General features: G+C 38.0%; 1 protein-coding gene across 4 annotated transcripts in view; it reads right to left on the minus strand.

The window, feature by feature from the left end:
* nlgn2a (neuroligin 2a) overlaps positions 1–22,845 on the minus strand; it is a 149,521-nt gene that overhangs the window by 110,968 nt on the left and 15,708 nt on the right. For 3 of the 4 annotated variants that reach the window (XM_043243951.1, XM_043243950.1, XM_043243948.1), the window contains exon 2: positions 19,819–20,916. The gene's annotated coding sequence lies outside the window, so the exon portion shown is untranslated. The remainder of the gene's footprint in view (positions 1–19,818; positions 20,917–22,845) is intronic. The other variant, XM_043243949.1, reaches the window with a different exon arrangement.

Consider the following 22,845-nt stretch of genomic DNA (forward strand, 5'->3'; position numbering starts at 1 on the left):
TTCCTCAGTTAGTACTGAGTCTAGTTTGCTAAAATATTTTCATCTTTCACTCTCATTCCGTATATTGATCGACTCCATGGATATGAACATCACACACCTGCTGACATCACTTCTGAAAAGTGGCCAAGCTAGTTTTGCCCCCTGTCTTGAATTACAAGAGGAACTAAATGCATAGCGTGCGTATTTAGGCAGACACAGTGCTTCGCTTCGCATTTAATTGAGTCGTGATTGTATCGACCCGGCTCCCATGGCTTCTGGTCTACCTGTGGATAACTACAGGCCATGACCTCCATGCTGCAATCTCTGTTGTTCCCACATAGCAGAATCTTCAGAATACAAGATGAAGGGATGGATCAAAGAATGTGTGCAGTAGGGAGTGAGAAAATGAAAAAAAGGATCAAGAGACAGTGGGGAGGGGTCTTTTTTATTTCCTCTGGCGCCATATGTGCCATTGTCTCATCAAAACCTCATAAAGAATTACAGGGAACAGCTAATTAATTTAATGGCTTTACTTGCATCACTCGAAATACCCCCAATGCACAAAAAGCCAGTAAAAGTTTATATGTCTAATAAAGTAATCATCATTTGTTCTCAGGAACAAAAGAGCAATATACTTAATGTTATTTCAATCAAATACCATAAAAGTCATGATCATTTCTTATGTAATAATCATAACAAACACAAATCTGATATGTTCTGTAAATGAATAAGAAGCCAATATTGCTCAAGACATATTGCAGCTGTCCGTGTCTTCTCCGGAGACACCATGACTCCGAGACTTTGTTCGACTGCTCAAGTGCCCTCTTTAATCGACGATTTGATAAGGAATAGATTAATTGGTTAGCTTTGAATGGAGGATCAATCATTAAAGATTAGGCTGTCACATTTGAAAGCACTAAACCAATACCATTTTTGTGAAACAAACAGTCATTTTACAATAGCAACTGCATTTACTGTTTGTATACATACATGCTGTTCTTAAAATTAAAAAAAAAGAAGGTATTCATTTATTTTACACAAAATTAAGAAATCTAATTTCTTGAACAGTATGCATATGCCAATTAGTTATTTATTGTGTTGTAAAATGCAATGAAAAAATCTTTTTGGGATATTCATAACAAAACAAAAACAAAACAAAATAAATGGCTCAAGTGGCCAAATAAATTTTTGGGGTCTAATACCCAAAAAGTACTGCCTAGCTGATGTCAGCATAAAATGTCTTAACTGGTCATTAAATTAAATTAAAGCACCATAACTGAAGTAATAATAACAGTTAATCACATTTTCACAATTGAAGGGTTCTGGCTTTGGCTTCCATCTCATTCACCCAGGTCTAAGTGCGCCGCCTCGGTCAGGTACTGTCAATCAAAAGAGCTCTTAGTCCCACTCTAACAGTCACCAGTTTCAAAATAAGCATGGTTGAAGGTTCATATCACGATGCAGCCCTACACATCAAACCACTATTACCATTCATGTCATGCAGGACTGTTAAAATTCATATCATTCCTTAAAAATAAGGCGTATTGTTACAAGATGAGCTCTGCCTTATGAGGTGCCTGACAGCTGTGAGATCAGGAGAGAAATGATATACATTAAAAACAGATTCTGTACAATGAACTCAAACACTGCGAATAATCACACGCACTATTAGTCGTTTAGATTCGGGCAAAACAGATTCACTTATACAGAGCGATTTTGTTGTACCTTATTGTGTGAAAGTCTTACAGCATGAAAATGGACTTCAAAGCGCTGCTCGACACAAAACCTGCATTAACCAAAGACTGACCTCCAAACCTTAAAATAACATTCCAGCTGACAAAATGGCCATTTTTAAGGCTTAGTACTGGACAGTCTATATTCTTTCTATATAAAATTTATCGTCATGTCTGCAGGCTCTCTCTTGTGGCCAAGGTCAAATCTGAGGAGGCTATAAAGCACAGCAATGAGCGGAGGTAACCTTATAAAATGGACTTTTAAGGGAGGGGGCTATACGTAACAATCAATGGCGATTCAAACTTCTCTCGTCTCATTTCCCCTGATCGCTCATGAATAACCCCCAGTGCCACAGACCCGATTACCTCAGATTGGATCAGTTCACTGTCTTTCTGTCTCTCTCCATCTCCTCTCCTTCTACTCTTCATTTTGCCATAATCCTTTTTGTTGTTTTATAATCGCTTTCTCTCTCTGTCTTTCATTTGCAGGTTCTTGCTTGAAATCATCCTTTTAGACCGTTTTCTCTTTCAACGTTTTTCTCTTTTCAGCTCTCCCCACAAACCTTTTTTCATTACCGAATAACACCCAACTTGTAACCTTCAGCTTCATATCTTCCTCTCTTTCTCCCCTCACTTCAACCATGTTATATTTGCTTTCTGCACATTCCTTTGCTCCCGTTTCAATCCCTCACTCTCTCTCTCTCTCTCTCTCTCTCTTTCTCTCTGTACGGGTCATGGTAAGGGGGTATAATCCTTTCCCATTCCACCTCCACATTTACTTCCATTCTCTAATAGCTGAAACCAATCCTCTATGCGCCAACCCAATTTAAATTCATATGCAATCCACTCTAGCACCCTGGGAAACCGGCTTCCTTAAATCACATTTGACCAATGTAATTTTTAAAAAATTAGACACAAATAACATGAAGCCTTTGGCGTATTCAGACTGATGAAATTTAAACAGTTTACCGCAGTGAGTAGGAGAATTTTGATGCTAATTTAGTGTGCGTGATTCATTTATTGGTGGGCCTCTCCATGGTGCGTTACCACTGGAGGCCTGATATGCTCAAGCTATTAGCAAGTTCCAATCCTGAATAGCTCTTGGAAAAACTAAAACAACCTCAGGGGGTGGCATTTACTTTAGCGTGATTCAACAATTGATCTGTGAAGTGAATTGCCATTTTGTGTCAATTCTATTATGCGGCAACAGTTTCTCTATGCTAAACGTCTTCTCCTGTGCACTCCAGGATACTAAACTCGAGGACTACACTGCTGCTCGACTGATATATCAATAGAGTGAGAGAGGACAAAGATAAACATCAAATTAAATACCGGGAAACTCTTAAGAGCTCTTAAAACAAGGGTCACAAGCTCACCCATTACCTGGGAGCCACTAGCTATGTGGATGAAAAATGCAAGAGATTTTACAACTATCACCTTTATATATACCTATATATATGACTAATGACATCTGAGATTGTTGGCGCTGCTTGCATTCACTGTGGCATTAAAGAGAATAGAGAAGGTGTGAATAAGAGAGTGATTTGGGAAACAGTTTTAAAATGTTTGCAGGCCTAAAAAAAATTATATATATATATATATATATATATATATATATATATATATATATATATATATATATATATATATATATATATATATATATATATATAAATACTACTGCTTAAAATTTAGGGTCAGTTAAGTGTTATTTATTTATTTATTTATTTATTAAAATAATGAATACAGTCATTTAGAGTGAATGTAAAGACTTAAATTGCTACAAAGAAAATCTATTTTCTATTCATCAAAGAATCATAATGAAGTCTATCACAAGTCTTTAGATTAAACAAAACTGTTAGTAAGATAATATTAAAGGCATAGTTCATCCATTACTCACCCACATGTTTTTCTAAACTCTTAAGACCTCCATTCATCTTTGGAACAAAAATAATGATTTATTCGTGAAATCCAAGAGTTTTCTGATCCTGCATAGACAGCAACAAAACCGGGATGTTTAATGCCCAGAAACGCAGTAAGGACATTGTTTAAATCCACGTGACATCAGAAATTAAACCATAATTGTGTGAATCTATGAAAACGCTTATTGTGCACAAAGAAAAATAACAACTTTATTTAATAATTTATTCTCTTTCATGTCAGTTATCTACACTCATTCACGAGAGTATCACAACGTTTGCATTTGCATTCTTCTGCATGTAAACAAGGTGCAACACATCAGAACAAAGACACCTGCATTAGCAGCACCACAGACATGCTTAATGAATTTTTATTTTTGGGTGAACTATCTCTTTAAGCTACTGTTTGTTACTTGTTTGTTAATACTACATCAGCATATCTAAATGATTTCCAAAGGATCATATCCCACTGAAGACTGCAGTAATGTGTGAAGATTTGCCATCTCAAGAATAAGCTAAATCAAAAATATTCATTCTAATATTCAATATAATTGTAATAACATTTGCAGTATTACTTATTATATATATTTTTAGTGCTTGTTTCTGTGGAAACATGAAAAAGCCAAAAACCAACCTGCTGAACTTAAAGGCCAGATTTAAAGTTAAACTAATAATATTAAATCTTGTGGACCAGAGGTGGCCTGTGGGCTGCTTTTAACCCAGTGCCATGGAGGAAGACATACAGTCCATTTTAGCCCCAAATCTGCTGTGCAAATAAAAAATATAATTCATTAGCCAACTGCAATGAAATGTGACATTATGGTGGCACACTTTCATTACATATTTACACATATCGTGCTACCAGAAACAGCTGCAGCCTCCTTCCTCTACGGAACCCAGGTTCCTTTAATCATGTGTGACATTACAGTGAAACTTGCCCTGATGATCACACAAGCAAATCTGCCCACTGATATGACAGATCTTTGATTTGATGATTGTATTTGACTGCTAAGTTGAAAGCAATCTCAGACTGGAAAAAACAACATAAAGTACAAAGTATAAAAAATAAACATACAGCAAGTGCATTTTATAAACAAATGATTCTTATGAACCAGTTCTTTTAATTTACCAGTCAAAGATTCTGCCTGAATTCTGAACATTTCTGTCCCTATAAGTCTAATGAATCAAAGATGTAATGATAACATAATCCTGATTAAAAAAAATGGCAAAAATGTCCTGTTATAAAAACAAATGCATAACAGAAATACAGAACATGTCCTCTGAAAATATGGGCTTCAATGTATGGGACATTATTTGATCTCAGGAAAAAAGGTGCTGTCACTTGGGCGGGACCCTTATTAAATATGTATACTTTGTCTGCATGTGTAACCAAAAATAGTTTCCCAAAGCCACTGTCCCACACTAGCCCTTTTTCCACATTACAGGTCCTTTATGGTGCCAGGGCCTGATTGTGAGTGTTTGTTTAAATGAAAACGCTCTCATAACACATGGTCTACTTGACCTACATGCTTCAACTGAAAATGCCTTAATGGTGTTATTTTGCTTTGATTGGCAGGTGCATTTAGCCAGAGTAGCTTGAAAAAAATAAAATAAAAATAAGAGACGTGGATAATTAGTGCCAATCAACCGCAGGCGAATCATCATGCTCTTGTCAAACTGTTCATTTTCTATGAGATGCCCTAGCTTGCATGGCAATGCAAATAACACCTGTATCACTGAACAATTATGACACAGTCAACCGCATAGATTTTTAAAACACCCTCAGGGGTATTCAAGACAGCGTGTGTGTGTGTGTGTGTGTGTGTGTGTGTGTGTGTGTGTGTGTATGCAGACCGGGTTTAGTGAAGCACGTGTAAGCATTTTCCAACTGCATACAGCTTGCATGTGTGTGTGGGCATTTATCTGCTACCACAAACTACGCTTAGCATGCATTGAGTGTATGTACTTCTGCCTAGCAGATTATGTTAACATTTACATTTATATTCCTAGAAAGAGCTTGTGTATCCCAGCAACTTACAATAAAAACCCTTGGTGCTGAGCACTTTTCCCCCTTTCTACCATCACTCCTTTCCCCCTCTTTTCATTCATTTTCTAAAGCTCTCACTCCAGGGTGCCTGTCGTTTTTCTTCATCAAAGTGCGGGGCTGTTTATTTTGTGTAGGGTGTGCTGATGTTGAGTATAATGGGACATGCACCCCGTGCGATTATATGGCAACACACACTCGCTCCATCACTGACACGCACTGGATGACAGATGAGACGCCCGCCTGGGAGCGTTCCTTTACCCACAATCCCTCTGGCCAGTCATGCTCTGAGCTGAATGACAGCCCTGAGTGTCCATATCGGCTAGAGGCCGGAGTGCTGTGAGGTAGTTCCTGCATTTTGTGTGCGCCTCTCGGGTCAGTAATGTTAAGCCGGTGTGATTGTGAATATGGAGCAGTGAGGGAACAGAAAGCTGGGCTAAAAATAGAAAGGTAGATCTTCTGGCTAAAATGTGGTTACTGCTGTATAAAACTATTTTAAGAGAGAAATATTTTATACAGCTTTTAAATGCAACATAAATATGTTTTAGCCTATTTATTTTTAAATTCTAGCAAAAGATTGTTAATATTAACAATCTATATTACAGGGTTGTCATACTGTGACATACTTCCATTGTTTTTTGCCATTTTAATCTATCTATCTATCTATCTATCTATCTATCTATCTATATCTATCTATCTATCTATCTATCTATCTATCTGTCTGTCTGTCTGTCTGTCTGTCTGTCTGTCTGTCTATTGAATTGCAGTTTTACAGTGAATAAAAATGAGTTAATTATACTTTGAGGTTAATTATAGAAATTGTGTTTACAGATAAATAACAACATTCTGATTCGTTCAATGTGTTCACAAAAACACCTTAAAAAACTACATTAAACAGCATAACCCACTTTACTTCTAGAATGTATCATATTTTGAAAATGGTTTTAAAAGAAAAAAAAAAAAGTAACACTGAACTTGATTTTATCCCCAAAGAATCAATTTAAATTTCATCCCAGAACGAACCCATATCTGATTGTAAGTTTGCTAAAGCAAATAACTACTTGGCTGTCGGTTAATGTAAGTGATGTCAATGGAAAAAATAATGTTTTCTTTCTTGAAATACTACATAGACAATTCTTTTTTCTCCCTTTATAATAACATGCAACTATGAAACGTTCACAATAAGACAAGAAATGTGTGATAAGAAAGTACATATATTTAATTTTGATTGCATATTGACTCTACAAAGCTTTAAAAAACACAGTATTTGTCCTCGTTTGATGATTTGATGCAACAGTGAAATAACACTTTCTCCTGTTCAATACTATCATCAGGATTGCAGTCTTTTATAACAATCCACTTTACTTTTAAAAAAATTATTTTGCAAAGTAACATTTAATCTTATTCCAGTGTGTTTTTCATTTGACAGCAATGTGCTATAATCCTGTCCCAGGTTGGCGGTCTGTAATATGGATTCATGTGAGCAAATGAAACTTCACTGTCCAATGCCCTGTAGTACAATACAACATCCCATTCATACATCATTACAATGGCTGTTGCTTGTGTGAAGAAATAAAGACAGAAGGCAGAATGTGTAGACACAGCAGAACGGAGGCTGTCTAGTAAAGTTAAGCTCTCAAGAGATGAGTAGCGCCTCAAATTTCCAGTCCCATCGTACTTTTACAGTATGTTGTAGGTGGCAGTGTTGGATTGGTTCCCATTAAGCATCCTTGGTGCAGACGGTCTACAAATTTAGCATTGTCCTGTGACTAACAGCCTGTCTGCCATATGTTCATAGTCACCTTATACCTGATCCTCAAAAACAGGCCTCCCACTGCCAAACAGGACTACAGTAGCACCATGAATAAGTCTCAGGAGCAACTATGTATTATATATCTCTAGCATGCATCATTCTCTGTTTGTGAGGTATATTACCCTTCAAACTCTTCAAAAAGTGTTTGGCAAACCAACGTTCAGGGTTTGACCTTCACAAACTTTGCTTTCCTACTTCCAGTTACAAAAATCTACGTCCTTACATTTAAACGTGAAACAGCATGTTACCTCAGTATCTGAAAGGCACTCCCAGTTCAACTGAGAATGGGCTTGAATGGGCACACCAACCATGGCACGTGCTTGCAGAAATATCTCTTCAGATCTGTGGGAAAGATCTCAACCTTTCGGCCTTTTTGACGGCAGTCAGCAATCTAGTAATGGAGGGAGAGTGGCCCTGTCGTAGCCTCGGCAGTAAACAAGAATGAAAGAGTGAACAGTACTCCCCAGAGACACGGGCAACTCTCCAGGCAGTTAACACGGGCTTCGGAAGGGCACATGAAAGGGAGAGAGATGAAGAGAGAGGGGATGAGGTAGATAGAGAAAATGAGAATCAGGTGAAGTGACAGACAGAGAAGCAGAAATAGGCTTTACTAAAGCAATCCTCAACATCCTGACAGCCTCATTCACAGCATCTAAGGTGGATTGTTACACCATGTCCTAAACAGATGCGAAGTGACAAGTTCCAGAAACAAGTCATTTGTCTGTCTTTACTGGAAGGAAATGTGCTGCACGATGCAATATAATCACAGGTGTTTAATATGCCATAAAGAGAGGTTTCATCCAATGGGACTTCACAGTGGACGAGGCTACCTAGTGCCACGTTATAAAAATAGAAACCAAATAACCAACAAAGTGTTCGGTCGCTTGATGCAGTCATGGCTGGTTAGGACAAAAACTATGATTTTCATGGAAAATATAGCTTTTATGGCCTGCCACTTTATTGCGCTGCGTCTGGTTACATGGTGTAAAATAACATCATGAGGTCTGCACTCTGTGACTCTGGGAAAGTGAGAGACCGAACAACTAAAACTGTGATGCTAAGTTCATTTGACAGATTTCATTTAGCTTCCTTGCCCCCGCCATCAATCAAATAGGTGGAAATGTGCATGTACACCCAGTGTATGGTGTTGATTTGCTTTTCATTGTACCTGCCAGAACCCAACCACTGCAAAGACACAATATCCTGTGCGACAGCAACTGTTAATAACTGTTTATAATGTTAAATAATACAAATAATATTGTATTAGTTAATCCTTAAAAAATAAAATACTGCTACTATCCTTTTTAGAGTAAAATTCCGTTAATGCTGCTATTTTTAACCATAAATTGTACAGTCTATAATAGTAGTCTTTTGTTAACAATTTTGTCCTGAGTAATCAACCGCACTTTATATTTTCATTAAATAGGGAAAAGAGACATAATAACAGAACAAAACATGTTTTCTTCAGTAATACAGGGGAAAAAAACAAGTCTATTCATTGTTTAAAGGAATATCACTACTCCATAACTGTATCGTGGTGTAAACAATTGCTCGGAGGAACTACAAAATTATCAATGAGTGAGGAAACTCAATATGCTTTTATTGAACCGCCCTCATTTGTACAGCCAGATAACATCCTTCTGCGGGAGAAAGGAGAGAAACAAATGGAAATAAAAATTACAGCATGTGCACTACAGCAAGGAGATACAAATGATCTGGATGCCTGACTCATTATATTTTCCTCATCGAACAACGACAACAGACCGCCATTAGAAGATTCCCCTCCTGAACTGAACAAAATAACTCCTCCATACATCACAGCAACACAGTGATGCATTTAGCTTATTAGAGATATGGTGAAATGGACATGCTAATGTGCTTTACAGGGCTATAGTCCCCTCCGAGGACATCTGAGCATTAAACCCAGAGTTCGGCGGCTCAGGGAGGCCTCGCCTCACTAAATCATGTCTGCTGATTGCCCCCACAGACACATGTTCCTGGTCCTGATCCATTTAGCAACCGGCTTGGCTCATTAGGTTCTGACACAGCGTGTATGTGTGAGTATGTGTGTGTGCGTGTGTGTGTGTGTGAAGAATATGCTAATAGTTATGTGGGAAGCGAGCTGGTTTGGTTGAGGGGGATACCAGTCTATCCTAATTAGACTGAAGCTCAAACCTCAATCCCCATCCCAGTGGAAGAAATAAATGAAAACATTGCTGATTAACCTTTTATGGCCCCAAAGGAAAGCGCATACATCTACAAATAACAAACAAGGTTTTAAAAAGACAATAAGAAAAGGTTAAGGAAGTGAAAAATGTCCCTCGGTCCATTAAAAATGACACATCTGTGGTTAAACGCAGCAGTTCGAGCCCCGTCTATTGAATTACAGGAAAGAATGGATGAAGTAGGAGGCTTAGAAAGCCTTTCTCTGGAGGCCTAATTTATGAGCATGCTGATCAATGGTTAATTAGGCAGAGAGACTGAGAGGCGTGAACATGGGAAGAGAGGTGAAAGAGCAAAGAAAAGCTGCAAAAATGAGGGGTGGTCATGGGAAATGTAGTCTTCTGTAATTACAATGTTGTTTACATTGGCGGTACTGGCATTGAAATTAATATTAAAACTGCTGACATTTCATTTGATGGGCTTCAGGAAAGGCTTACGAATGATTCATTATGTCTGTAAGCTCTGAGATTGCTGCCTCTGTACTTCCTTGATGCATGAACCTACTCTGTTTGATTAACTAACAAGGAATTTATAAGGCAAGGTTTCAATAATTCAAATCAACATAAAGCTGTGTGGGAGAGAAAGAAAAATCTTCCCTCCAAAAACGAGATCAATACAAAGACGTTTCCATCATGATGTTATAAACCTTTCCATCTTCACCTTTAACTTGCCACAATCATCTCTGACACTTCTAACTCAATTAAAAGAGTTCCAAATTGATTTTATTCATAAGTAGTTCCAGTAAATGAGGTCAAAACTCTACAATGTAACTTTGGCACCACTATGATTTAAAATAATTTAAGGAGCCAATTAAAATGGGCTGACTTTTTACAGCAGGAGGTAGACTATCAAGAGCTCATGATTCCACTTTTCACATATGAGAGGCATGATTTTGAAATAATCAGCCTGTTCCCTGAAAACATGTTAAGTTCCCTCAAAAAAAAAAAAACTGCTGACTGTATTTATTTTCACCCTCCCCGGCTCAAACCTAATTTCTCTTCCCACTTCCAAAATCTCCTACCCATCTTGTATCTTCCCCCTGTCTCTGGTGTTTTAGCCAGCAGTGGGTTTGCATAAGTGACATCCAACTTCATTGGGTTAAGCCATTTCATGTGCTGTGAACAAAAAAAGCTGCAACATATTATGTGCCATTCCCAAGAGTCTGTCAGTGAGTGACATTAACATCCTTCGCTGTCCAGCAGAGTGTTAACGTGTCTGTGTCTCTGATGCTGCACACTTTGTCCCAAATGACTGTCGCTCTGAAATTGGTGGTGCTGGCAGAACAAACTGCAATATCTGATGCACCACAACCAACTGCCAGGTGCCCATTATTCTTAGTGCAGGTAAATGGCTTTTTTGGGGAGGAAAGGCTTTTTGCCCTTTTTAAGAGTGGTTCTTCCTAATGATAATGTGCTTTTATTTTGTAAGCAATCACCTCACCTGGCAGACAATAACATTGTTGAAAAAATCCATCCACCTCACGCAACACAGCTTTGTGTGTCCACGCAAATGCACAAACAGCGAAAGAGACAAATATTTTCTGAATTCAGTAACCAGCCTATTGATATTGCAATTAACACACTATACTTACAACTGAACAACTGGGAGTGAAGTGACTTTGGACCTCTAACATGATGCCAAGTCATCTGCACTAACCGTATACGCCTATATTTTTCCACTTTCTTTTCTTTTACTGAATTGATTTGGCCTTAAAGGAAAAAAAAGAGCCTCCTGATTAATGAATCTTGAAAAAGCCACTGTTTCACGTGAAAAATGGCAGAGCACCAAACACAACGCCCAGCGCTTAAAGAGAAGGAAGAGACGAACAACTCAACAAGCTGAATCGGCCAAGAAAACCGTGTCATGCTTTTTTATTGGAGACTTGAGCTCACTTAATTCCCTCCCTCCTATTTTCTCTCTGAATCCTTCCCTCGGTCTCTTTTGCTCAGTCTTGGCTCAGTGTGGATTTTTTTCACCCCTGATTGTGACAGTAACAAGGATGAACAAAAACACAAAACAAACTGGCAAACCTTCACCATTCTTAGCTCTCATTTCTATGTCCAGGAAATACAACAACCCTAAATCAATAGAAAAAAAGTAATTTCTTTCTAAAATATATTCACAATTGTTAGTAATATTATAATCATATTTAAGTTATTTTATATTAAGTCTAAATAGTAATTTTACAGTAAGTATTTTTTAAAACTTACAAATGTTTCACAGTATTCAGTTGAATGCGCAATGAAATCCTTGTTTTGTCAATTTAAATGCTTTGTGTATTTATTACTATACTGCACATACTAACTTCTAATCTTAAACCTTGTTTTTGCAATTGCAAAAATTCTTAATAGCAGAAAAAGCCCTTTGCATTATGCAAAATGTATTTTTCTTTTCTCTTTTGAAGTTAGGGTGAAATATGACAGATTATGTTTTTGACAAGACTTTCATCTGTAAAGAATAGCTGCATACTGTACTAGAGTCTGAAACAGAGAACTAAAGTAAGATAGACACAGAGAGAAAGAGAGACAGAGAGAGAGAGAGAGAGAGAGAGAGAGAGAGAGAGAGAGAGAGAGAGAGAGAGGAGAGGGAGAGGGAGAAAGAGAGAGACAGAGAAGGAAAAAGAAATGGGGGTTAAAGTGTACTTTCAGAAAGAGTACATAGTGCATCAGGGAGTGAGTGCTGATCCTAGATTAGCTGCTCCATTCTCCAGCCTCTCTTCTTTCACTTCAGGTTCAACCAATGCACCTGCTGCACTGATCTAGGACCAGCTGCTGTGCTCTAATATTGACACAGGTCAAGTGGCCAACCCTGCACTGCAGAGGAGTATTTGGTCAGCAGGGCTCTAAGGAAGAAAAAAAAAGAGAGAGCGAGAGAGACAAAGAATAAGAGAGAGAGGCTCTAGCCATCACATCATCCTCCCAAAGAGCAGCACTGCAGCGCTCAGTCCTCAGTGCCTCCGTCACCCTCCTTAACCTACATAACCAGCCAGCCAGAGACACACAGTCATGTCCTCAGCGTGGAAATGCCTCTAGACACAGAGGAAGAGTGGGGGTAAAGACAGCGGGTGAAAGAAGCTAAAAGAAAGAAGCAGAGTCTGAGAAAGTACATCGCCAATTACCTCAAGATACAATACACATCATAATACTATACTTAAGCAACATGCAGTTATTTAGACAAACTGTTTGCTAAATAACTAAACTATTGAATATTAGTGGTTAAACAATAAAAAATGTTTGATAGCTGATGCTAATATTTTAGAGAGCCGATATGTATCACTATATTTAAAATAAGATTCTCCTTTTTTTTTTTTTTTTATTAAAATTCTAAATAAAAAATAAATCAATAAAAATTGATAAATTAAACAATAATTTGAACTGAATAAAAGAGAAAAAAGGAAATTTTTGGTTCTGTAAAGCTATTATAGTATTTTTTTAATAGAGAAACTGTTACAAACATTAACATAACAGAAATAACAGTAACCATTCCTTTTGTGTTTTGTTTATTTATTTATTTCAAAAAACACAGTGTAGTGTTATTTCCTCATAATTAAATTAAATATTTATTAGGAGTTAACAGACATATTGGACTTTATAAAGACCACCTTCTAACACATCCTCCAAGCAGGATTATTGGCCAAAGATGATAAACTAAAAGGTTGAGGTGGGTTGACCACTATTGAGAATGAGACTATATAATCAAAGTAAGTGTAAAATTCAATTAAATAAATTATCTGAAATGTAAAATTTGCTTTTTGTGTCATATAACCTTTTTTTTAATCCTTGCCCTCCAGATTGTTTTCACAATCCAATCAGGTCCTTGACTGCATCTAATTTTTTTTCTTTTTTCTTAATCCTTTTTGACTCAGAAATGTGCCACATTATGGTAGTAAAGTGCAAATGCCATTTCATGTTGACTTTAGGAAGAGAGAGAAAAAGCTGGGGAAAGAGGCAATAGAAAATGTTCAGTGCTTCGTTATTGTCCCCGGCAACCTGCCTGTGACAGTCGGTTGTCATATCACTGCCCGTTATGATGGTGGCACTTACTGTGTGCTGTCTAACGCCTATTATACATTAACATTCAGACAAGGGCACAGACAGACCCAGGCATCCACAGCAGACAGTCAAAATACACACACACACTCGCATATCTAAACAAACACCCTGATCAGACAGAGAAGCAAAGACAGAAATATCAAGAAAAGTGCTTGTCGTATCAATTAAATGGTTAGATCTTCATCTTATTGTGTCTATCAGACCAGATTAACATCAATCTTCAAACTATATCTGTTTCCCAGAATTCACAGTGTTGAGTAGCCAGGGCCCACTTGTCACAAGAGAAACCATTTGGCTTAATAGTCCCATTCTGTGTGTGTTAGTGTGTGTGTGTGTGTGTGTGCATATGTTAACAGAACAGGAAGGAAATGGGGTAATAGCCCACTCGATGCATTTCAACCCACCGCTCTGATGGTGAATGCATTGCTTCAATTCCATTTGAGGACAGACTAGCAACTAATGCTTCTATTTATATCCGCCGAAATTTGACGGAATATGATTACAGATATAAGTGCAAGTGTCTGTGTGTGTATGCGCGTGTCTTACATAATAAATATACTAATCTAGCTGAGCGTCATCGTGCAATGCGGATTTACTCAAATCCCCTCAACAGCAGGAAGAGGAAATCAGGCCATAGACGAGCAGTGACCTTGCTGCGTTGGTCACGTGACGCGTGGCAGTGACTAAACTGAATATCAATGCGGATCGATGCAATCAAGGCATGTCCCTATTGATGCTTCAGCGACACCTGTTTTTTCAACCTGCACCGATTTCCATTTGATAGACAGACAGAACGAACGAAGAGCAGATGATGAATTAAACACTGCATTTTAAACAGATTTCTAAACACAAACAAGAAAAAAAGTCACCTAACACCATCCCCACCTGAGTGTTTTTATTTTTAGACGGCTCTTATTAGCACTGAATGAATTTCACAGCGTCATGCCCTGGAAACCTGCGCGCTGCTTCGTATTGTAATGTGGGTTTATTCGTCCCGTCAAACACACTCTGGGAGCTGACAAATCTGCCATAATAAACTTTGTGTTAAAAGTGAAGTGTGTATTTTTTTTTCGATGTTAAAATTTTTCTATCCCAATGCAGAGACAGCTAAAGGTAAGCAGTTTCCCTGGAGACAATGTGGGAGGTAGAACCGTCTGGGAAACCATTATACATTATACATATATATATATATATATATATATATATATATATATATATATATATATATATATATATATATATATATATATATTAGTGAGATGATTAACAGGTAAAATTTGTCAACTGATTGAGATTTTGGACTATTTTCTTTATCTTATTTGTCACGGAAACCTGACATTTGCATGCATTTCATCATTGCTGTTTAAAAACAAGTGATTTTAAGCCAGTGAGACACAGCGAATCAATCAAATATCTCAGCCAATCAGAAGCGTGTGTGGATAGGCACTCTCTAATACTCTCACAAAAAAAGTATGTTTATAAATCAAATTTTACATATTAAAAGCTTTTTAACATTAACATACAAACCGAGTGACTGACAACATCTCTGTTATACACTTCTTGGTTCACAAGGAGTTTACAGTTATAACGGATATCTTTGCTATAATTTATCTGAGGTAATTTGCCTGTTGTTGCTTTCAGTATATCTATAAAATAGAAAGTTATTTTTAATTGTAATAATATTTCACAATGTTACTGGTTTTACTTTTTTATCAGACAAATGCAGCCTTGGGGAGAGATTTCAAAAACATAAAAATTCTTACCAACCCAAACCTTTGCAGCATATGGAATACATATAACAAAATTCTGTTTAGGAACATCGAATTTCTGCAGAGCTGCTACACTTCACACATCACCTTTAAGTCTTACAACCCAACAGGTGCCTCACACACTAAGGGGTTTCAATGCAAGTGAGTGTGAGGTATGTGTGTGTCCAGTGGTTTCATTCATGTCTTTAATCCACTTGGTCCTCTTCACTGGTCGGTTTTATAACACCGATGTGTGAGTATACTTCACACACTATGGTAGCCTGTGTGTGTAAAAAGTTTTTTTAAGCATTTGACCTTCCTCTAACCTTAAAATGATAGCCTATGAGAAAAAGATAAGTGAGGTGCTGTGAACAAAAAGAATAGAACAATCTATCGAAGGGGAAGGGAGGGAAACACAAACCAGAGGAGACAGGAGGACCATCACACCCTAGTGAGAACACAGATCTCATTAAAATGGCTGCCGAGTGGTGACATGATGGCCAGCATTGACTTAAAGCTCTGGGATGCATGACCAGAGAGAATCCAGGATGTGTATGTGTGTACAATCCTGCTTTTATCTCGTTCACCTTCCCCCTCAATCTATCCCTTACATCTGAACATCACACAGGCTCTGATCCAAGACCACTAAACACCTGGATAGGTTCTGTAGACGAAAGCCCCCACACATACAACAAAAGCGGATAGAAATGACATAAACCAGGAGAAACCATCAAATCTGACCTTTTGACAGCACCACCTTTTATCCCCCGGCTTAATTCATCCATGACAATACCACACACACATATCTCACAGCCCCATCTGAGCATAAATGAATCCGATGAGCTGTTCTGAATGAACAGTTTCCGGGCAAAGTGAAGGAACAGTAAGGTAAATATGGCGTGCACAGTCCTAGTATTAGACCACAGAGAAATCAGTAACTATCAGATGAACACATGGAGATTCAAGAGCCTGGTGTCCAACTCCCTATCTGGCTCAGTTCAGCCCATCTGTTACAGGGTACGAGACTAGCACACACACACACTCACTCACTGTGTGCATCTACACCCATATGTTTGGGCTCTCCATCTTGTGAGATCACAGAGTCTATACTCCAGCAAGGCATCAAACACATAAAACACATGCACACATGCTCATATATCCTCCAACGATGTGGCCTCCTGCCTTCCTGTCTTTAATCAGTTCATTGAAATCAATTAGAGCTCATTGATCCGATGCTTCTGCATGAATAAACAAGACATGCTGTCTGGTGCTGCTGCTAACACGGAAGCAAACACACACACACACAGCAAAAAGCTGAAATGACACATCCACATATTGCACTACTGTACACAAATATGCTCTTGAAGATGGCCAAAAGCATGTTGAAACTGCATAAAGTGAAGATGAAACTTATTGTTGTAGAATACAATGCTTTCCAAGAACATTTATGTTTCAGATTGACAATGAAGCTCATAAATGAATATGGTCAAAGGCCCAATATGTGTCACTCGTATAGTTTTGAATGGTGAAAAATGCAACACTTAAAATGGTCGATCAATCACACGAAGCCCCGCCTTCTAAATAAAATAGCCAATGTGAAGTCAGCGCATCACCGCATCTGTCGTTAGAAGTTCTGGTTGCTATAGAAACAGTCAGCTTTCTGAGATGTGCGCCTAGGACTGTGTATGCACACTAGCTGATCTCACCTGAGAAATAAGCTTTTTATAATGCTATTTCAGCAAAAGAAACACTTATTGCACAGTTGTGCACAGATTTCATTGGTGATTTCAAATACGAAATTTAATTGTAAGCTTTGTGAACAGTTTATGAGAATTTGATGTTTCCCAATACAAAGAGATAGGAACGTTTTAAAGGTGGCTGCAAAGTGGCATGACTTGTCTTTAAGAAACTTTGATATGGTTCACTAAGTCTGGCATGACTGGCCTGATGTATTCATAATCAGCAAAACCTATGTTAAAATTGACAGAAGTTAAAAAAAGAGGAAAAATACTACTTTAAAAAAACAATATATGTGATAAAGTTATAATGCAGATTGTCCACAAATCTCCACAAAATGGCGCGAAAGTACAAATACAATACAGATAAGTGTCACATTGTGTCAGTTTGTTAAAAACACTCTAAATACTGCTGTTAAATATTAATATCTCAAATATGGTCAAATTAATATAGAATTTTTTAATTAATTGATTTTATTTTCAACATTAACAAAGGAAAGAAAGTAAATGTGCATGACAATAATTAAAACATACAATTGACAAAATATGACAAAAAAGAAAACAATAATTTATATCTTGCACTCTTTGTTAAGCTAAAATGTTACTTTTGTCGACTAAAAATATTGACTAGCAATATTGTACCTAAAGTATAAACATTTTTTTCGTAACATCAAAAAAAAAAAATGCAATAAATAAACAAATAACATCGCTGGCCTTCACAGTTACCAAATCTGAAACTCTACTGAAGACCTGCTCAACAACAGCACCTTGCTGAGCCTATCACACCTGAATGGGAGAAAATCCCCACAGCCCTGTTATAACACCTAGCAGAAAGCCTTACGAAAAGAGTGGAACATGTTATAGCAGCAACCAGCAGTAAAGGGATTGCATTGAAACATTCAGTAAGCAAATACGAGTGGTGTCTGTGTACAGTCTATAAGCTACAGTCCAAAACACACACACATGCACACGCAATTTAAAGTCTACAGTTTTGCAGAGAGTAGAAAAATGAACATCTACAGTAACAAATCAGTCCAACACAAGGACAGTCACACAGTTGCTTTCATCCATTACCCTGCTCCCAAATGACACAGTGAGCTCCATATCTGCTATTTGGGCCAGAGAGAAGAGGAGAGAGAGAGAGAGAGAGAGAGAGAGAGAGAGAGAGAGAGAGAGAGAGAGAGTGCGCTCAGCATTCCCTGCTCTCAGAACAGAGCGCTTCTGTGTCTTCTCAATTCTGCTATCCACTAGGTTTGGAATGGCCATACTAGGATAGCATATAAATGTGGCCCATTCTTTCAGACTGTGTGTGTGTGTGTGTGTGTGTGTGTGTGCGCGTGTGGTAACTGCTGCTCTTGCTTCGACCTCTCCTCCCATCAGATGTTCGGCACATCAGTGAACCAGCGATTACTTGTCTTTGATATACGGTGATAGGTTTATGTTCCACTGTGTGTGTAAGTGTGTGTGTTGCGGGAGGACAGAGAGGGATGCTGGGGACCGGAGTGATTCTTTGATAATCTAATTTCCGTGCTTTGTGACGTCAAAGCATTTTCAAATACACCAAGAAAAAAAAGGGGGGAAGACAGAGCAGTGTTGTAACGCCAGTTTAACAAATTGTACATTGTCTGCATGGGGGTGAAATCACTACCATACATGAAGAAACATGTAACAGAAAGGATGTATGCTTTTTTGTGCAAATATAAAGGATTTATAAGGGGACAAAAAATTATTTCTGGATTATGAAATGTGATCATTCTAATGAATAATAGATAGTATATGTGATATGATACATAGCATAGGGTATCCATACATATAGTATCCATATTTAGCCTACATTAACAAAAAACATATGAGATTGATCAGTTTATGCATTTCGGTCCAATTCTATTTGCTGTTTTGTATTTGAATTAAAATGTTGGGGTGGGTGATGGGATGGCATGTACAATAATTCAATCAGAAAGAGTGTATTCAACCACAATACATTCCTGGAAAGAATTTAAAAGTCCACGTTTCCAACTGGTGTTACAACTCAGTGACGGTACTTTGCACAGGACATTCATTTACACAGTTTACTTTGTTGAGTAGTCTAAGTAGTCAAAGTTCATTGAAATAAATAAAGGTTTGTCCGTAACATCAGTTGACAAAATGTGTGAAAACGGTGCTTTGGAATCGGACAGAATCTGTATAGACACATATATGAATCTGTCCTGGCCAAAAAGGAAAGACAAAGACAAAGTATTTTTATGCTTAGTATTAAAATGGGTCAATATGCACGTTTAATATCCCGACACACACAATCATGCACGCTACAGCACCATCCGCGCGTGCCCGTTATGCTAATTGAAACGCGCGCGGATGAAGCGCCTGTCGCTCTGCATTTCGGAAAAGGCTCCTGAACAGGTTGCAGCACCACACAGTTTAAACGGCAAAAAGCGCTCTTATTTCCTCTTATCCCAACATCGTTGTACGTACTTTCCAAACGGAAACTCTGCTTACTATACAACAGCCTAGCAAACAGTCGGAGCAGAAAGAGTTGCATCTATAATACATATTCCACAGAAGTGCCTTTACCTGGGAATGAGCCGCAGGCAGAAATCAGAGGTCTGTAAACTGGAGCTCTGTGGGTATTTCCTCGTTTTCTCAAGCGTTGCTCAGCGCAATTCCATCAGCCTTAGCTCGGAATAAACCAAAGGACTCTCCGTTGTCCGAGATCTGCGGGAAATGTTTCACGGTTTCTCCCGACAACACCCAGACATTGGACCGGTTCAGAGGAAACGAAAAGTGCAGAATTGTTCACGCGCGCAGCTCGACGAACACAACGTCTAAATGAGTCTAGTTGGACGTGTCCGTTGAAAAGCTTGTTTGGAAACGACCGCCGGCTTCTCCCATTATAGCGCATACGGGGGAAAACGGAACAACACACACGGATTCACTTCTATGACCCGTTTTTCACCCTCTGAGAGTCTAATCGACACCCTCTTTCCGTTCAAACGTGTTTGAGTTGATTTATTTCGGTTTTCCGGAAACAAACGCCGACGTAACGCGCTGACTTTAGCAGTGAAGTCTCGTGTTTAATCTATCGGCATCTCGAGCGTACTGAAGGCGGTTGAGGTGCTCACCGGCTTCGCTGTCGTTTCCCCGTGATTCCGGGAGCCTTTGCGATGGGAGAGATGCTGTGAGGTTTTTGATTGCCCATCTCGCTCTCTCTCTCTCTCTCTTAAGCGCGTTCACGCGTTCTGTGACGTTCTGTATCCAAGCTGCTCTGTCGCTGTGACAACGCGCGCATTCCACGCGCCGGCCTCTCAGCATCCCTGCATTCCTGTGTAATACGGCTCTGCCGGACACGCCACTAACAGACCCCGGCGTATAACGGCGTGCTGACGGCCCTACTGCCAGAAACGCCAAGGCTGAATTTTATACGATATGATACGTTTGATTTCTCTCCCCTTCCTCGCGCACGAGGTCATCCTCACTCCTGCATCAGAATGACGTCAAGGCATATTAAAGTGGCAGAAGCCCCTTCTTGTTCACCATCACACGATCTCGAGCGCGCTGGATGATGGGGAATCTTCTTTTACATCCATGCTGTGCGAAGGATCATTGGTTTGATGTGGACGAGCGTCTTTGGTGCCCAAAACACCGCACTCGTCATTCTCAGGAAATCGGTCCCTAAAAAGTCAGGAATTCAGAATATCCATAAGTAAACATAAAATATTCTATAAAGCTATAATAGCATACTATATTAATAAATAAGATTAGGCTAGGCTATACATTTTATAAAATAAAATACAATGTGCAGTTTCAAGTATAATAAATAATAATAATAATAATAATAATAATATATATACTATATATATATATATATATATATATATATATATATATATAATATATATATTTTTTTATATAAATACATTTTCAGTGATGTTTTTCCATTTTTTAAACAAAACATTTTCTCAGAATATACACTGAAAGAAAACTGAAAATAATAATTTTCACTTAGACATTATACGTCACAACTAATTACAAAGAAACAGCAAGCAACATTGAATTAATGGTGAAAATATGAAGTTGGAAGACTGAGAAGTATATTCTTGTAAAAGTACTCTCATAGTATTTGTTTTATTTTACAATAGTGTTTGTCTTTTTTTACAGTAGACTATACATGCCTATAAAGGATTTCAATAAAAGCAATCCGTGGGCACATGCAAACTGGCTGATATTATGATTAAGAATAAACCATTGAAGTAAAGCACATTTTCTTAAAAGAAAAAAAAACACATCAGTCAAGTAATGTCAGTAAACTCAGTGATAATTATATCAGGTATCATGGCTCATGGGGACGCAAATGGCACCTGACAAAGACCTGACTGTCAGATGTTTGGTTACATAAAACAGAAAGGAAACACAATCCATTATTACTTAATCATTAAATTTATGCAGAACTAAAATTAACACAGTAGACTCTAATTGTAAACTACATGACATGCAATTATTTCACAATCCACCATTACTTAACATCAGTCTATTATAATGAGAAAGAAGCAGTTTGATAAATAATGATCTAATAACTATAATCTTTGATTTTGCTCAAGTTGCACAAACCGTAGTGCTATTATCTCTACACTCATGAAACAAGGAAATTTAGACACGGCACTAAGCAAAACCTCAGCACTCTTATGGGAATATCTATTTTCTAATTCTGCTCTACAGAATGATGTGATGAGCGTCACCATGGGCGTCAGTGAGACCCAGCTGAAACCCATCCAGTTAGATACACAGAAATAGATCACCTTCTAACTAGTCTCCAGACAACATGGAGGAACTTCAGGAGATCTTAAACTCACGCAGGCCGCTCTCACCTTAATTTGAACTGAAGCTGAAGGCAGCAGGTGTGTTTAAATCTGTTAAAGCAGCGAAAACATCTGCTCTGGGCAGAAGAGGGATTCATTTCTCCTGCCTTTCACAGCAGGAGGGAGACACTTACTGGCCTGCCTTGCCACAGTATCCCACCTTACAAGACCATACACACTAGAAAACAACAGAGGCACTTTCCCAAATGTTCCACAGACAATTATTTATCTACAGTGTGGGAGCCAGAGTCAGCATGCACTGTAAGAAAAAAGGTGCTGTTGTTCTTTAAAAAAACTAAACCGACAGCTCTGGTTCAAAGAATCATTGTGTAAAAATACAGTGCAAATGTTAACAACTTTAAAAGAGCAACCTGTACATTTTACAGTATAAAACTGTAAAAAAATAAAATTCACAATTTGCATAACAATTTCGGCTGTTTTGTACCTTGATGTCCAACATAATAACACTGGTGGTAAAAAGAAAAACACAATGAATCAAAATTCCTTACAAGCAGTAAGGTAAAATGACACTAAAATAATAAGGTAAACAATATAAGATGTAACATGAAGACCTAAAAATGATCAAAGGCAAAGAGGCAACTCTGGGAATGCCTTTTTTCATCATATATAGCAAGACACTTACAATTAACCAATTCACTGTTTTTTTATAGCATTTTTGTGGTCATAATTAAAATTACAATCATGTTTCATAATGTGGCTTTACTGAAATTACTTATATAAAAGT

This window comes from Puntigrus tetrazona, chromosome 7 (assembly GCF_018831695.1).
Source record: "Puntigrus tetrazona isolate hp1 chromosome 7, ASM1883169v1, whole genome shotgun sequence".
NCBI classification, from domain to species: Eukaryota; Metazoa; Chordata; class Actinopteri; order Cypriniformes; family Cyprinidae; genus Puntigrus; species Puntigrus tetrazona.